Here is an 18,187-nt window from a genome sequence, read left to right as displayed (position 1 = left end):
ATTTTCCCATTTCCACAGGGAATTTGCTTTCTTTTTTCTTTCTCACTGTCAGTCTCTTCTTCTCTATTGGATTTCCCTTGTTCTTGCAAATATTCTTAGGCCTCTCCTATCTTACACACACACACACACACACACACACACACACACAGACACACACACACACACACACAGACACACACACACTCTCCCAAATCATTCCCTTGTTTTTGCCATCCCCATATGCCATATGACATTTTCCTTTTCTTTAACTTCAAAAAAAGAGTAGTTTAGGCTTACTACCTTTACTTCCTCTTCATTCAATAATTTCTCAGCCCTTTATAGTCCCCTATGTATCTAGCCTCACTTTCTTCCCTAAACTCCAGTCCTGTCTTTATAATGACCTGATAGACACTCCTGTTTCAATATTTTGTCCAAATCTCACACTCAATATATGTAAAGTCATTATTTTTCTTCCCTCTATCTTCTGACTCTCTTTCCCAACTGCCTGTTACTGTTGCTGGCATCATCATCCTTCTAGTTACCAGGGTCTGGCATTCATCTTTGGTTTTCCCTTTCCTTCACTCCCTTTCTTATCACTGGCATTGTAGAGGGTCTTGAATATATTGTTGTTGTTTGTTTGAGCAGCTAGGTGGCACAGAGGATAGAGCACTAAGCCTAGAATCAGGAAGACTCATCTTCATGAGTTCAAATCTGACCTCAGACATTTCCTAGCTGTATGACCTTGGGCAAGTCACTTAACCCTATTTACCTCCTCATCCATAAAATAAACTTGAGAAGAAAATGGCAAACCACTCCAGAATCTTTGCCAAGAAAACCCTAAAATGGGATCATAGAAAGTCAGATATAACTGAACAACAAAAAAGGGAAAACCTTAGAATGTTTCTGAGTAAGGGTCCCCGTGCTGAGAGTTTTGTCTTAGGAAGCTTAAACTGGAAGGGGCAGATGTGGAAGGCATTGTAAAAGTATATCCTCATGACAATCCCTGGTGTAAGTGCTAGTATTATCCTCATTGTACAGATGAAGAAAATGAGGCTCATAGAGGTTAAAAGACTTGCTCAGGTCACAGAGAGAATAAATGTCTGAACCAAGATTCACACCTGGGTTTTCCTGACTCCAATTCCAGCATTCTCTCCTCTCCTCTCCTCTTTGCTGCCAGCTATGGTGACAATGATTATGAGTATGACAATGAAGAAAAGGAGAAATAGGAACAATGGTAGTGGATTACAAAGCTGGAACTGACTCTTCCCAAATTACGTGCTCATTCCATCACACTATTCAATTTGCATTGATACGCAATAATAATCAATGAGACAATCCTTAGACTAGTTTTTTCAACATTTCAACAGATGAAGATCTTTTTTCTCCTTTATTTTATTCTCCTTATTTTAGGGGAAAACTCCAAGAACAAATGAAGTTCTAATCCTCATTTGAAGCAGATAACATCTGTGTAGTATTTATTCTCTTTGCCTATGATTTCAAGAGACTGGTTATGTTTGTATAGCCACAATGAAATATAAAATCACTTGATCACAATCTACGGATTTCTACTCAGTTATTTAGTGTCAAAAGATCCAGATGGAATGTTGGGCAAAGCCCAAAGTCAATGGGGATGGGCACAACCCTTCATTTCACATGAATTGAATAGACAAGCCCTTTTAGGAGAGTGGTCCCCTGGAAATGCATCATCATTGTAATACAAGTCTTTTCTCAGTGCTTCTCTCTTTAGCACATCAGAAGTAAATAGAGAATCTCTATACATTTTAAACTTGGCTCTCTATTAAGATTTTTTTTAATAATGCTTTAGCTAGTGGGAGCAAAACCTGAGCCCAGAAATGAAAAACACTAAGACTGGAAAGTAATTGGAATGTGAAAGTGCTAAAAAACAATATAAAACTGTAATAGGTAGATTTAAATATAGTAATTTTCTCAAGGCAAAATAAACTTCCCTGGGGTGGGGGGTGGGGTGAGGAAAGAGCAATCACCATATGGGGTAGAGGGAGAGGGTTAAAAATAGAAGGAAAGCAATTTTATAGCAAAAAGTCAAATTAGATTGATAATAGGGTTTGGGGGCAATACTAAATTCCAAGGGGTTAAATAAAGTAGGGAGGAAGATTGGTTATCAAAATAAAAGTTTAGTCTAGAAAGACCATACGAAGCTAATGGATTGCCAAAGAGCTAACCATTTATCTGACTCAACTTGTTTTTCAAAAACACTTTTAAACAGATAGCAGGAATTCCTTCTTCCAGGTTTGAATGTTGATGTCCAAGGGGTAAGAGTGAGGTTTGCCATTTTCTATTCTAACTACTGAGTCCATCAGTCTAAGGGGTTCCTCACCTCCCACTACCTTCTCAATTTTTGCAGATTTCTTTTGACCCTGATAGTTGATTGTAATTATTCTGAAAACTTTATAAATATTTTATCTACTTGGCTTCTATAGGTTTTGACACTTTCACCTACCCCATACTTCTGGATATTCTCTTCTCTAGTTTTCACAGCACAGCTTACTCATCTATTCTCCTTAGTTCTATGACGACTATTTCTTAATACTCCCTTGTTAGACAATTGTCCATCTTCCATCCCCTAAGAATGTTGCATTTGAAGGCTTGGAGAAAATTCCTCTTTACCTTTTCATTTGGTGATCTTGTTTGTTCACATGGGTTCAATCATTATCTCTACAGATTCACCCTGACATCCCCATCTCTAATCTGTCTCCTAAATCCTAATCCTCTGTTGCATTTGAGATTTTAGCAAAAAAGGAAACTTAGGCAACTCTCTGAGTAAGATAATATTTATTAACTGAACCATGCCACCTTTCAATAAATAAGTCAAAGGACTGACTCCATTAATGCCAAAGCCCCCAAGTGAAAGGACAACTTTACTTTTGTCATTTTGGGGTAGTATAGAAAAAAGAACAGAGGAGGGTAAATGACATCACAAGATTGAGGGCAACATGATTGGTTACAAAGCTGAGGCACAGGTAACAACATGAATGGTTAAATTTGGAAATGAGGGGTTAATGCATGACTCCCCTTCTTCTTTCATGAGACTCAGAAGTACTCACTTTTTGACTCCAAGTCCAAGATAGCAGCCAAGGCTTTTTGGACAGCAAACCAGACATCCCTAAAAGATGCCTTAGTGGGATAAAGATATCAGGTCCAATTCTCTTAGCAAAATTTGTTAATAGGAACAGATCAGTGATTAGCAGGAGAGTTGGATTTCTAAACTTAACACATTACAGGTCTGCTGAGTTCTGAACTAAATTCAGAGAGACAAAGAACCATGACTTAAGCAGTAATAGGACAAAAATCAATTGATTGTAGATAGAATCAGTAAGAAAATGATATAGGATCAACATTAATACTGCCTGCTAGATATCTTATTCAATATATCCCATCAGGACATCTAATTTCCTTCAGTTTTCTTAGTTATTAGTACTCTCTCCCTACTCAACTTTGTATTTAACTTTTCTTTTTATTTGTTATATTCCCACAGTAGAACATAAGCTCTTTGAGAGCAAGGACTTGTATTCCTTTCTCCAGCACTCATCATAGTGTAATTGCATATTAAAGCTGCTTAATAAATGCTCATTGAATTGAATTGGTTCTTTATGTATGTCCATATTGTATATCTTCAGTTGAATATTAACTCCTTGAAGTTTCATTTTGCCTCTATGTACTGAAGAAAGTGATTAATGTTTGGCAAAATGGACTGATTTTGTTGCATTAATTATATAAGAGACAGTGTGGTGAAGTAGATATGAGACCTGGTCTCAATGTCAGGAAGACTCTCTGTGACCCTGGCCAAATCATCTAACATCTCTAGGCCAGTGGTATCAAGTCCAAATAGAAATGACTAGGCAACTGTCTCAGACTCAAAGTTACGGAGGCACCAGTCTACACTTGTTTCTTCTTTGGGAATTCCTTATACTTCTGAAATCATGGATCCCTAAATATATAATTAGTTTCCATACAGATAATTACAGTTTCTGATTCTTTATCATGATATGGAAGTGATTCTGGGTTCTAGAATGTTCTCAAGCAAAATAGTAGTTCTAGCAGGTTTTAACAAGCCTTAAGGACTTTATTGATGAAGTAGGTGTCTTTTTTTCAAGGACCAGCCCAGGTTAAGTATGGGGAGGCTCAGTATCCAGAGGTTGACTATTAGGTGATAATTTTTTTTAGCTTTAGTATCTTCACAGACAGGATTCAATGAAGGAATGGAGGGGCTCCATAATCTGTATTAGGGAGAGTGATAGCCACAGTAATGAAATCAGATATTTTAAAATATAAAAGTGAGGGTCTAGAGCTTAAAGGATTTTTCTATGGTCTGAAGGGAAAGACATAACAGAATGTGATTGATCTACTACTAATCTGCTCCAAAAGGCACTGTTTGAAATATTTGATGCATCTGCTTCCCTGATGATGTCCCCCTTAATTTAATGTGATAGCCAATGTGAAGGAGTTTGAAACCCTCAGAAGAAGGATCATTATTTCACTATAAACACAATTGAGAACAATGTATCTTTTCTTTCTCCCTAGATCATCCCATGGAAAAAAAGCTTCACTTGGTTTTAAAAGAAAATGAAATAGGGGAAAATTGTATAGTGCGTTGAAAGCTTTTAGAAATTTCCACTAAGAACTCCCTTTAAGTCTGGGTTTCTATTAAAGTAGATACTCTCAGGGAAAGCAGTGCCTCACCCCCCACCCCCACCCCCCACCCCCCAAAAAAACCCAGTCAAATGAAGCAAAGTAATTTTCTAAAACCACTCAAAATCTATGTCTTCAGAGGCAAAGGGAAGAAGATTAGGTGATAATTCAAGAAAAGACACTATAAAAATGTAACAGGTTAATGGTAATATATTACATAGCTCTTGAAATCCCACCTCCTCTAGAAAATCTCCTTTAAGTAACTGAACAGGACAATGTACCAGTACATAATATAGTGTGGTTTGATGAAAGTCCACAGGTTTGGAGACCAAAAAACCCACTTGTGTTCAAGTCCTGATTCCCACCAACCCACCCTGTGATACTCTGGGCAAGGTTACTTCATGTTTATCCTTAGGACAACCTCCCTGACTTGATCTTCAATCCTTAGGAGTTACTTTGGACAAAAGTAAACATAACCCTAACCCTCATTACCCTGTCCATCTATTGAATAGAACCTTTTCTGCATTCAAATAAGTCCATCTTTGAATAGCCTTTATAGCCCACATTAAAAGGGCTTTAAAGCTTGGTAGGCCTTGAAAAAGTTTGGGTTCTAATGATATATTCTTTTTTTATGTTTTTGCAAGGCAAATGGGGTTAAGTGGCTTGCCCAAGGCCACATAGCTAGGTAATTATTAAATGTCTGAAACCAGATTTGAACCCAGGTACTCCTGACTCCAAGGTGGGTGCTTTTATCCACTATGCCACCTAGCCACCCCGATATATTCCTTAAGAATCCAGGATCTTTTTGGGGAATAGTTGAACAATTTGAGATATTTATATGTAATGGAATATTATTCTACCCAAAAAAAGAATGGAAATGAGATAATAGAGAAACATAGGAAGATTTATATGAACCATGAAAAGTAAAGAAAGCAGAATGAGAAAGATAAATGAAATAACCATAATAAAGTAAATCAAAATAATAGTTAAAACTTAAAATAGCTAAAAATTAGTTGAATTCAAATAAACTACAATGAACAGTCTTGGTTCTAAAGGATAGAACACATCTCTTCTTACAGAGAAGTGGTTAGCTATGAATACTGCATACAACATCAGATATAGAAACTTGGTTGATAGGTTTTAAAAACTGTTTTTCTTTGTTGCAATGCTGAGTTCAATGGGGAACAGGTATAAATGGTTTAAATAAAAGGCATTTATCAAGCAAACAGAAAACTCCAAGCAAGGATACTTCCACTCAACAATGAAGTCCCAGAGGACTTTTGTTGACTTCTTTATTGATAAAATGGGGAAAGAAAATATTTTTACTACCTGCCCCCTCAGGATGGTTGTAAGGAAAACACTTTCTAAATAACTAAATAAATGTGAACTAGCATTTGCACTCTGACACAATTTGCATATTCCTTTAATTGATGTTTACTTAAATTATATTTTAATACTTATCCATCATATCTGTCAGTGATTTGGGGTCATATCACTTGGCAAAGAGACTTATAAATGCTTAATGATGGTTCCATTTAAGTAACTGCGCTCTGGGCCTCATTGTGTTTTAGACATGATGACCCAGGATTCTCAAAGACCATGGTAGTGAAATGCAAATTCTGGCAGGTTACTTTCCACAAGCTGGAAAGATTCTGATTATGGGCCCAGTGATGGATGATATCTCTTTCCTAAGAGGCCCAGTTTAACTATAACCATGTAGAAGCTCAGCACCATGTCAACTAGCAGGCAATGGATTTTGTGATGACAGCAGCTCATGAAGACTCACTACAAAGATGTAGATAGATTACACTCTTCAGCAGTGAAGGGAGCACCTACACTGATCAAATCGCATCTCCCTGAAATATTTATGTGTGTTAAGTAATAGAACTTATAAAATTGAAATTGGATTGAAACAGTTTCAGTTTTCTACTTCACTTTGCCCTCCAAATAGATCCAACCTTCCAACAATGTGGCCAGTTCACAACTCCATGGAGGTTGCAGCCTACCCAGACAATGGGTAGGCTAAGTGGGAGCCCACCATATGCCATATTTTCCATTTGATCACCTAACGTTAAAATTTCTTTTCATTTTCCTTCCCTTCCCTTTGGTTTTGAGTTAAATGCAAATTAAAGAAAACAATTTAATGGAAACCAACCCTCTAAATTATCTGAGGTTAGAGAAGAACAGAATGGCACAGTGGACAATATAAAGTACTGAGAGTCTTGTAACCTCCTACATCCTAGGACCCTGCCATTGACTGGCTGGGTAATGGCCTTGGGAGGATTGCTTCCACTTTCTGAAAATTAGCTACTTCCCTTGCAAAAAAGGCAATTAGATGAACTCAGAGATGTTAACTATATGGTTCATTTCTTGCCATGCTCTGAATATGCCAGCAGGCATCTTTATATCCCACTTTTATTTGAATTTGACATCATTGATTAGTTGGATCTCTACTGTCCTTTCTAGGTCTAAATGTTTATAATTTTTATCTTAAGGACTCCAACTAGTTCAGCAGTGGAGATTTCTATATCGTTGTTCTTATGGTAATTCCAAACTGAGAACTCTCTATGAGTGGTTTCCAAGTGTGATGGGTATGTGACTATAAAGTCCTTCCAAATCAATTATACTTGCGTTTTCTTCCTCCTGTTGCACTAAGAATATTGAAAATAAACCAACTTGCCTAAAGATAAGATAAGATGTGGTTAAACCTCTTTTCAGGAGCCTGGCACTATTAAAAAGACAGAACCTTAGTACTATACCAAGCTAGGAAGTCTTCAACAAATTCCATCAATCCAAAGTTTAATAAATGCAATTCTGCTTCTGATGAATTTATTAATTATTATCAAGAAGAAATCATTTTTGAGATCATATGAATCAAGGTGAAATGTAGTTCAGAAACCATTTCCTGATTCCTTTAATAACATACCAAAACTGGTAGAGGGAAGAAAAGATCATTCAAATGATTTTCTTAAAAGTCTAAGCTCCTTTTTCCAAACAGAAATTTTAGAGATGAGGAAATTCAAATTTAGAGAGCTGAAGAGACTTGCTCACAAAGTTATTATTCAAACCCACTCTGAGACTTGTGAATAGAGGATGACTCTTGGAGTCAGTAAGTCCTGGATGCAAATTCTACTTCAGACATTTATTAGCTAAGTGACAGATAGTAGGCAAGTCATCTAACCTCTTTCAGCCAAAGTTTCCTTATTTATAAAGTGAGGAAGTTGGAGTTGATAATCTCTAAAGTGTCTTACAGATTTAAATCTAGGATTCTTTGCTTCCCAATATAGAACTCTTTCCATTATTTTTACATTGCTTCTCTTTGCTGCCTTCTTCCCTCTTCAGACTTTGAAGAAAAGTTCTATAGAGACAAAAGCATTGATGACTGTCCATGTCTGGTATACCCTTCACTTTATTTGTTGAAACTACCAATTGTTTTAGGCATTTATGTAACATAAACTCATCACTGTACAAAGAACAGGACGAATGAAACTACTGACTCAGGTTACAGTGGGTTAGGTGGTCTATGGGTTCACAACCATAGACTTAATTTCTTAATCAAGTTAAGATACATTCAGTCACATGCCCAGGTCAAGTAAAGGCAACAAGCCTTTATGAAGGGCTTACTATATGTACCAGGCTAGGGGAAGATCAGAGAGGGTGGGACATTCTGATCATTAGCAATAGATTGTGATGACATAGGGCAGCAAGTGGTATTGATCTGATGCTAATGCCTGCATCCATTTGAGGAGGCTACTATTAAGAAGAAATCCTTCAATTGTATTCAAATATCACCAGTACTGCAGTAGAACTATAGGAAATAATAAACAATCCTATTCCTTTCACTTTGGTCAAGACAACATTCATGATTGTTTCTGGAGAGAAATTTTGTATGCATGACTGATATCCTGAATAATTGTCTCAGTCTGGGAAACAAAACCATGGAACCTTTTGATGAGGTAAGTTCTAAGGATCATGGCAAAGAAGTTCAGAACTGGAAGGGACCTTGGCATCAACTAATGCAACCTTTACCTGAAAAGGGATTCATTCTAGAACACTGCTAACAAGTAGTCACCCAGCTGCTTCCTGAAGACATCTAGCTAAGGGGAATTCATGACATGCTAAGGTAGGCAGGCAACTTCGTGATGCATCTAATTGTTAGGAAGATTTAAAAAAAATATCCAGGCAAATGCTACATTATAGCAACTTTGACTAGATCTTAGTTCTTGTATTGGGTCAAGCTAAACAAGGATAATATTTAAGGACAACTAATTAGCCTCCCTGAGCCTTCTCTTCTCCAGTTTAAATATCTCTAACCCTTTCAACCAGTTTTCATATGGATAGTTTTTACTCCCCAAATTGACTGACTTATCTTTATAATAATTAGCAATTGAAAGAAAGAACCAAATTTAATTTCTTTCATATGGTAATGAGAAAGACACACTTTTGTAGGCAGATACCGTGTGTGTGTGTGTGTGTGTGTGTGTGTGTGTGTGTGTGTGTGTGTGTCTGTGCATGGACTGATAATGCCTGGCTCTTGGTCCTTGAAGTTGCCTCTGTTAATTTGGTTATGGTTCTTGGGAGCATGCCTCAGTCTGGAGTTTTCTATTTCCTTTATGTAAATCCATATCTCAATGGTCTGAGTCAATGGTCCAGCTATTTTGACCAAGTTGAGAAGATCCATTGAGGATTGATTCTGTTGTTTAGTGAATCTATGCTTTTGTCACAATGATGATAAATTCAAATATAATATGAAAAAAGTTTATTGTGGTACAGTGGAAAGAACCTTAGCTTTTGAGTTGGAAGATATAACTCTGTTGCTTACTAGAATGTGATCTTGGGTATTTGTCCTTCCTCTGTCTGGACCCCAGTTTCTTCATCTGTAAAATTTGAGGGTTAAAATAGCTGACCTCTATGAACTTCTCCAGTTCAAAATCTCTGATCCTATGATTCCTCTTATCTCTTTAATTGAATTAATAATAATAGACTTCAGTTGATCAGATAAAAAAAAGTTACGGAGATCTCTCACTTTGCATACTTAATTCTTGTTTTTTCTCTCTGTTTTCAGAGGCTTACCCTCTTCCATTTCAGTATAATTCAATTTATCTCAGTACTCCATCTTTTGAAGGAAAGATTCTCTCATCTTATTCCAGTGTATTTCCAAAGAATGAAAGACATACTTTTTGGAGGATAATATTGTGGAGTGGATACCATTTAAAAATTTCCTTTGAAGGATTTCAGACCAAAAGCAAACAAGAAATTAAAAGAGAGTCCGGACTGGAAAGCCCTTTGCTAGGAAGGGGAAAGGTCATTAGGAAGTTCACATTTTACATTAAGATCAGAAACAGGAACTCCTGGTCTCCAAAAAGGTAAGAGACTTGAGAGACAGTGAATTTCAGATATGAATATAAACCACATACCAACTATCCAACCATTGATTTAACTTGTATATAGTTAATACTGAGAAGAATTTGTGCTTACTGGATGCCAACACTTGAATTTGAAGGTTGGGGTTCAGACTGATAGACCAAGTCAACTGATCTGTGGTATGTTTATGGTATATCCTAAAGAGAGAGAGAGAGAGAGAGAGAGAGAGAGAGAGAGAGAGAGAGAGACTGGAATGAAATTCACAGTAATGTAGCCCAGGTCATGGGTCTGGAAGAAATCAGATCTATAAATTGGACTTGGTACATCTCCAGACAGCTGTCTGTCTGTTGAGTTGAATCATCCCTCCCTGTGCCCACAGGGAAGCACAAGGAACATTTCAGGAAATCTGAAGATACTCTTAAACTTGCTAAGTAAGCCTGAATTAATGCACAAAGTATAATGCCCAAGATTGTGGAGAATTATGCTCATTCTGCTACCTTTTGTTTCAACTCTCAGTGTCTGGTGTCTCCCAAGAAGTTTTTTTGTTTTTTGTTGTTGTTGTTTTGTTTTGTTTTAGTTTTTGCAAGGCAAGGGGGTTAAGTGGCTTGCCCAAGGCCACATGGCTAGGTAATTATTAAGTGACTGAGGCTGGATTTGAACTCAGGTACTCCTGACTCCAGGGCCAGTGCTCTATCCACTGTGCCACCTAGCCACCCCTCCCAAGAAGTTTTGAAAGTGATTTCCCCTAAAAGAAACAAACAAACCCAAAGCCAGGTGGAAATACTAGGTTGATCAATTCTGCCTTTGATTAATAGTCTACTTTATGATTTGACTAATCTTTTTCAAATAGACTTATAGCAGAGACAGGCTACTTGATAATAGTAAGCAGCAACAAGTAGTTTTTACTGTGGCACATTTGCCTAGATCTTCTGGTATTTCACTTTGTTTTCTCCATTCCAATGTTTATAAGTGCCTGCTTTAGTCCTTGGGTGGAATTGCACAGGAAGAAAATCAAATATGATTATGAAAGACATAGTATAATAATTCTGGTGTGAAAATAAGTTGAATTAAGTGATGGAGTTTTCATGCAGGGGGAGAGAGAGAGAGAGAGAGAGAGAGAGAGAGAGAGAGAGAGAGAGAGAGAGAGAGAGAGAGAGAGAGAGAGAGAGAGAGAAAGGATTTGTTTGGTGTAAGCAGGGCTCATTTTATAATAATTTCATGTTTTACTCTTTGATGTTGAACACTCCCCATATGCAGCCATAAGTCAAAGAAGAGATTAAATCCTATTTTTACCTTGAAATACTGAGCCACAGAGTTCGATGAAAGTCACATGGATGTCAAAGTAAGATTAATATCTGATATTTGCCTATCTCCCTTTTGAGGAACTCTCAAATCTTCACAACTGCATGAATTCTTTCTTGTACTCAGAGCTTCCTTGAACTAGGTAGCTTTCACTACGATACAATTGAGTCTCCCTCAAATGTCTAAGGATTAATCTAAAATCCCATCATTAAATTATGGCGGGGCTAAGAGTAGAATCTAGGTCTTTTAGGACAGTGTTTCTTAGCCTTTCTATTTGGAAACAAGCTTTTAGAAAAAATAGAGAGAACAGCAAGAAAGAAAAGTTGTGTGAGTTCCTATTTAGTTTTATAATAGTCTTATTATTTATTTCTGTATAAGTAGATTCAAATGTGATCCCATCATTTACAAAGGAGAGAATTTGAAAGTAAGCTAGCTCTCTGTCTCTGGGTCTCTCTCTCTCTCTCTCTCTCTCTCTCTTTCTCTCTCTCTCTGTCATTCTATTTCTATTTCTATGCCTATTTCTGTCTATCTCCCTCTCTCTTCATTATTAGAGTGGAAAAGTAGAGAGAAATTTGGACTGGTTATTATACAATTATAATCCATCTACTTCTTCCTTGCCCAAACGTTGTTAGTTTAGTATTGATCAACAATGTCAAATTCTTGCACCTGAAGAAAATATTCAGAAGGACCATCTTTACTCTTTGTCAGCTGTAAAATAAAGAGATCTCCAGGAGCCCCCACTTTGCAGATATTCTAGAGATTTGTTACTTTGGAAGCAGATAAAAGCTAACATTCAGTCACATAGCTTCTTTCTGTACTATTTTCTTAGTAGCTGAAAACAGCCTAAAATACTGGACTTACATGATTATTTGAGGGACACCTGGGATCTTGGTTAGGCCATTTCTCCATTCAATACATAAATCAAAATGTCTTGTCATGCAATCAAAGCATAGAGACAGCTACCAGTAATGTTCAGGAACCACGATAGACTTTTGAGTTGGAGCTCTTTTTGATAGGTCTGCTTTGCTTTATCACTTAGCCCAGGTTCAGTACTGTGGTAGAAGATTAGTATAGATTATTGATTTTCCTAGGGGAAATCTACCTCAACCTCATTTCACTTAGTTTTTGAACCAGCCTTCTACATTGAATACCAAATGACTTCAGTCCCAATTCTTTCCTCCTACCTCCTTTCAGAGGGGCTAATGAAAGATGAAATAATTGACAGGTCACTAGAAGGAGGAAGAGGGGAAACAAAGCACAATAATAATTCTTGAAATGGATAGTAAGATCTTGGGCAATCATGATAGTATTGACTTTTTACTTGCCTTAGCTATCATTTTTCTTATTGTTTTCCTTCATTTTTTTTTTTTCTTTCTAGCAAAGCCTGGTACTGGACGGTTTGGGTCTTAACTTCCATCCAACAGAGATCACTGCAAATGCTAATGGCAGGGACTTTTAAAAGACTAATACAGGTGCTCCACTCACTTTCAAAATATTTAGCAGTTACCTTCTCTATTCATAGATCATAAATGAGGATCAGGAAGGTAGCTTAGAGATCTTCTAATCCAATCTTCTTATCTGACAGATGGGGATACTGAGGCACAGAGATTACATTGCCTACGGTTACATATATATATATATATATATATATATATATATGTACACATAAAACAGTCAGTATATAACAGGACCATAATAATAGCTAGAATTTATATAGCAACTTAAAGTCTGCAAAGGGCTTTGCATCTGTTATCTCAGTTGAGCCTCACAACATTCCTGGAAGGTAGGTTCTATTAATAACCTCATATTAAAGATGAGGAAACTGAGATTGAGAGAGGTCAAATGACTTACCCAGGATCAGATAACTAGTAAAGGTTTGAAGCAGGATTTGAATTTAGGCCTTTATGAGTTCAATTCTATTGCACTATCAACTATTAACCCACATCCCATGAACTGTACTTTTTATAAATAGAAACTAAAATCACAATCACTGGACATACTGCAGAGTTATTATTTAGTCATATATTTTTATCATTGGCTTCTAATTAATAATTAGGTATAACACTACTATTGAGTTTTAATTTCAAGCAATTAAGTGCCAAAGTATATAGCAGAATTATGGAATCTTGGCACTTCAGATATAATTTGGTTTCATCCCTCCTTGATGAAGAATTTTCCCTAAAACATCTCTTATAGTGTTTGTCTAGTTTCTGTTTGAAAATCTACAGTGAAAGAAATGATGAGCTGGCCTATTTTAGAAAAACATGGAAAAACTTGCATGAAATAATGAAGAGTGAAATGAGGAGAACCAAGAGAACATTGTATACAATAACAACAATATTGTTCCAAGAACAACTATGAATGACTAAATCATTCTGAGTATCATAAATATTCAAAAAAGCTACAAAGGAATTATGAAGGAAGATGCTAGCCACCTTCAGACAAAGAACTGTTAAATAGAAGTATTTATTGTATGGTTTTACATATATATGTATGTATAAAGATACACATACACCTCTATATACATATATACACATAGACATATATCACATATATAGGTACACACATATAAATATATATTCATATATAAAGGTGGTCTTCTCTAGTGCAAGGTGGGGAGAGAATGGAGAGAGGGGAGAAAGAGGGAGAGATAGTCTGGAACTTAAAAATATAAGAAAAATCAATTCAGTTAAAATTTTTTTTCCAGTAATAGAAAGTTACTATTTCCTGAGTATTTTTGTCATTTAAAGACTGCTCTAATTGTTAGTAAATGTTTCTCTACACTGAACTGAAAACTTTTCCCCCTAAAATTTTGCTTTTTCATTCCTTGCTTCTAGTTTCCCCTCTGGACAAAAGAGGACTAAGGAGTATTCCCCTTTTCCTTGTGATAGTTCCTCAAATATTGAAGGCAGGGGTCAGGTCATGTCCCTGATGAGTTTTCTTTTCCCCAAGCTGAACCTTCCCCTATTTTGTCATCATATCCTCTTGGGTTTCAAGTCTTTTAATGATTCTGGCCAACCTTCTCTTTATATGATCCACTTGATTGATATTTTTTCTAAAGTGCAATCTGACCAGTTTTGGCTATAGTGAGTGGCACAATCTCCTTCCTCATGCTAGAGACCACCGCGAACTTTTTGGCCACCACATCACACCATTGACTCATATTGTTTGCAGTTACCAACTTAATTCAGACAAAAATCTCACCATTCTTCACTTGTAACAGAATCCCAATGATTGAATTCATAATTTACTTCCTCTAATGAATTCACATGAGAAAACAATTCAATAGCCACGCTAAATGATCATCTATGATTAATCACTGTCCCTACTGCTGTCTTATTACTGTTGTGAAAAGTTTATTACTGAGACAAGAAGTCAGGAGGGAAGTCCTGGGTTTATTACACCTGAAGGCAGCTGGATGACTATAGAATTTTAACAGCAACTTACATTCCATTGTGATTCCCTGGGATCAAACTATTTCTCAGGAAAGATCCCCAGTTAAGGATGTAGAAGACAAACTAATCTTTTACATCTGTTGCATTGAAAGATGACATGGAGAGGGGCTTCTGGGTTCAGCTTTTCTGCAAAGCACACCATTCATAGAGTTAAACCACAAGTCTCAAAAAATTGTTCAGAACACTAGAGAACTAAATGAGAGGTTAAATGGAAGGATATTTTAGGATTGAGGTTTTTTTTTTTTAAAATCTGAATCAGACTGATAACCCCAAATTTGCCATTTTAGCCAGAAAAAAAAAGAAGGGATCCACTTTAGTTATCTTTGGAGCTAAACTGCCTAAACAGGAAATAAAAAGAGAAGCAACCTCAATGTATGAATTGTGCAATAACTCTCAAAGGCATGTATCCAACCAAAAGCATTTCCCCCTTTCTGTGCTGACATAAATGCAAACAAAAAAAATTAATATAGAACGAGGAATTCTTTAAAAAGATCACTCTTGGATCAAAAATGGCTGACAGAAGAAGAAACATTAAAAAGAGCCGGGCGAAAACAGCTGCTAATCTAGAATTATCGGCTGCCTTTAATAATGAAAATGTTTGATCTGCCTTCCCTTTTGCTTTAATGAGATTTCCAACAATTCATTCTCCCCAAACAGTCCGGTATGGCTCCCTTCTGCAGAGATGTGTTGGTAGAGTGAGTGGGCTCTGGTGCAGCTCTTTCCTCTCCCCCAGCCTCCCAGCAAATAAAAAATGTATACCTTTGTTTCCAATTCACTTAGATACCATCTCCACATTCAGAAATGATCAAATAGGATATCCCTTTGGATAAAGCAAAAGAGTTCAGGCCGGATGTCAGTGGGTTAATTGGACTGGATTTGTATTTGAGCTCAGCACCCCCTCTTTTCTTCTGCAGGAGGCAGGAGGGGGGGATGCCAGCCTGCTTTTGTCTCCTTTTGCTGTGCTTAGGGCTTAAACTTAATTTTCATTTTGCAAGCCCAAGTGAGGTACTTAGCGTGTTTCAGAGTTTGCTCAGGACCAGGGTTTCTTTCCCCATCGCCTGAAATGCAGCAGAGCAACCATGATTCTCTAGCACAGGAGAGCCAGCAGAAAAACCTCAATCCATGACACCTATTATGGCTGGACCCGCTTAGAAGCGTATGGTTTGTTGATCATTTACCACCCACTTCAGCTCTCGGAAAGGAGAAACCCCAATTCAAATAAACACTGCCAAGGCCTCAACTGGCTGCATCGGTTTTTTGTTAGCCTTCTGATCCCTGGGCTCTGATTTATGAAGCCCGAAGCTTTAGAGTCTACCAGCCTAATGGGAAGGCACTAAAAGGAATTCCATACGGAAGTAACTCCCCACTTGGCCTAAGATACATCCCCCCCCCACCAAGTAGGCGGTTCCTGGCTCTTCTCTTCCCCTCTCAAATGCACTGGAGGTGGGGTTGACTTGTGTACCCCGGCTTCTTTCAGTTAGCCCAGAATGATGGACCCCTGCGAGGGGGGTGCGGATCAGCCTGGGTCCGCCTGATCTGGAGGCACCCACCCACTGTGGCAGCTGCCAGGGGAACCATTCATTCCCTTTCCCGACAGCCAGTAGGTTCCTACCTCAGGTACTTGGCAACGAGCAAAGCCGTAGCTAAGGGGCCTGGGACACATGCTCCACAGCCCGGAGGAGGTGAGGGGGGTGAGAAGTAGGGGGTGGGATTGGAAAGACGGAGAAACCGATCCAGAGAGAAGCCTGCACCTCTGCCCCGCCCACATGTGCCAGGCTCCTTCATCCCAAAGAGAATCTGATCCGGGATTCGGGAGCCCAGTCGCCTGGGAGCTAGGGGGGTTTGGGAGGTGAGAAAGACCCTCCGAGGCCAGGGGCGGAGTCTCCTCAAGCTCTCCGCCGTCCCACCCTCAGCATCTCCGATCTCGGACAGAGCGGATTCCGGGCGAGGGGCGGGTCCCCTCAGTCTTCCTCAGCTTAGTCCCCACCCCCAGCCCCAGCCCCTGGCAGAGAGCGAGCTCTTCTGTGGGGAATGGAGGAACCCCCTCTCCTGCTCCAGCCCCACGCCCAGACAGGGATGAAGACGGGGAGAGCTGGGTGCCCTCCGGCCCTCCCCACCCCTTCCCACACACAGAAAGGCAAAAGCATCTCTCCCGTCTCCTGGAGAGTCTATGGGGGGCTCCCCTAGCCCAGCACACCAGCTACAGAGAGCAAACAAAGCAACTCAGACGGAGGGACCAGGTTCTCCCAGAGCCTTGCCCAGAGAACAACTCGGACGGGGGCAGGGCTTCCCCCCAGTCCCACACCCAGAAGCAGGGGCATCGGGTGGAGATGTCAGAGCCCTGTTAGCGGTCCTTCATCCCCATCCACAGCGAGAACTGCCCCCCATCCCCAGCCGCACACCCAGCAGCTGGGGGCGGGGCGGGGGGTTGTTCCCCGCACCCCCCACCCCCCACCCTCCCCGGGGCTGCTCTCCGAGTTGGGACTTGGGCCAGGAGGGTGGGGGGCCCCAGCGGTCCTCTCCAGGGCGGTTACTCGGCGGTCCCCGATCCTCCTGCGGAAACGCAGCCAGAGAGGTGCCCCTGCCCCCCAGGCTGAGCAGCTCCCGCTGGGGGTCGGCCCCGGACGGAGGAGGGGGCGAGGAAAGTTCCGCAGCTCCTCCTCGCAGGCGGGCTGAGGTGGGGCGGGGGCTTTCTGAGCTCCCCGGACCCACAAGTCCCGAGGTGGGGTCTGGGGTCCCCCCTCTCCTCGTGCACAGAAAGGGGAAGGGGCGAGGGGAGCCCGCAGCTCCTTGCCCGCGCTGGGCCGGGGTGCGCGCTGGGGGTCGCCTCTGCGGCCCCGCGGCCCCGAGCCGGGGCTGGGGCGGGCCCCCCGGAGCGGCCCCCCGAGGCTCGGGCGGGCTGGCGGCGGGGCACTCACCTGCGGGCGGCGGGCCGGGCGCCCCCGACGGCGCGGGCGGCTCAGCGGGGCGGCTGCGGAGGAGCCCGGCGGGCTCCGGCTCCCATCCCTGGGCGGGCGGCGGCGGCGGCGGCGGCCTCGGCTCCGCGCCCCGAGCCTGCCTCGGACTCAGCACCTCAGGTGCTCTGAACAGCTCCGCGCCTCGCCCCGCCGCGCCGTGCCCCGCCCCCCTCCTCTCCGCAGCCAATCGCCGCCCTGGGCCGGCCCCCTCCCCCCGCGCCTCGCCCATTCCTGGAGGAGTCGGCAGCTCCGGCCCCGCCCCCCCGGCCCGGGCCCGGGGCTCCGGCCCCGGGGCGGCTGCGGGGCGCCGGGACCACAGCCCCCAGAGTGCCTCGGGGCTTCCCCTGGGGCTTCTGGGACTCGCAGTTCCCCCGGAGGCGCGGTGGGCTCCCTGGGCAGCACCACCCCGCGAGGCGGACTGCATTTCCCAGGATGCAATACGGAGATGGGCGCGAGGAGCTT

At 40.8% G+C, this 18,187-nt stretch overlaps 1 protein-coding gene across 1 annotated transcript in view; it reads right to left on the bottom strand.

Annotated features, from left to right (window-relative positions):
• Positions 1-17,724, bottom strand: part of SMPD3 (sphingomyelin phosphodiesterase 3) — a 258,177-nt gene extending 240,453 nt beyond the window's left edge. Inside the window, exon 1 of the mRNA XM_074202028.1 lies at positions 17,687-17,724. The gene's annotated coding sequence lies outside the window, so the exon portion shown is untranslated. The remainder of the gene's footprint in view (positions 1-17,686) is intronic.
• Positions 17,725-18,187: the final 463 nt, after the last annotated feature.

The sequence above is a fragment of the Macrotis lagotis genome, chromosome 1 (genome assembly GCF_037893015.1).
Source record: "Macrotis lagotis isolate mMagLag1 chromosome 1, bilby.v1.9.chrom.fasta, whole genome shotgun sequence".
NCBI classification, from domain to species: domain Eukaryota; kingdom Metazoa; phylum Chordata; class Mammalia; order Peramelemorphia; family Peramelidae; genus Macrotis; species Macrotis lagotis.
The sequence above is the reverse complement of the archived record's forward strand: the minus strand, read 5'-3'. Positions and strand labels throughout refer to the sequence as shown.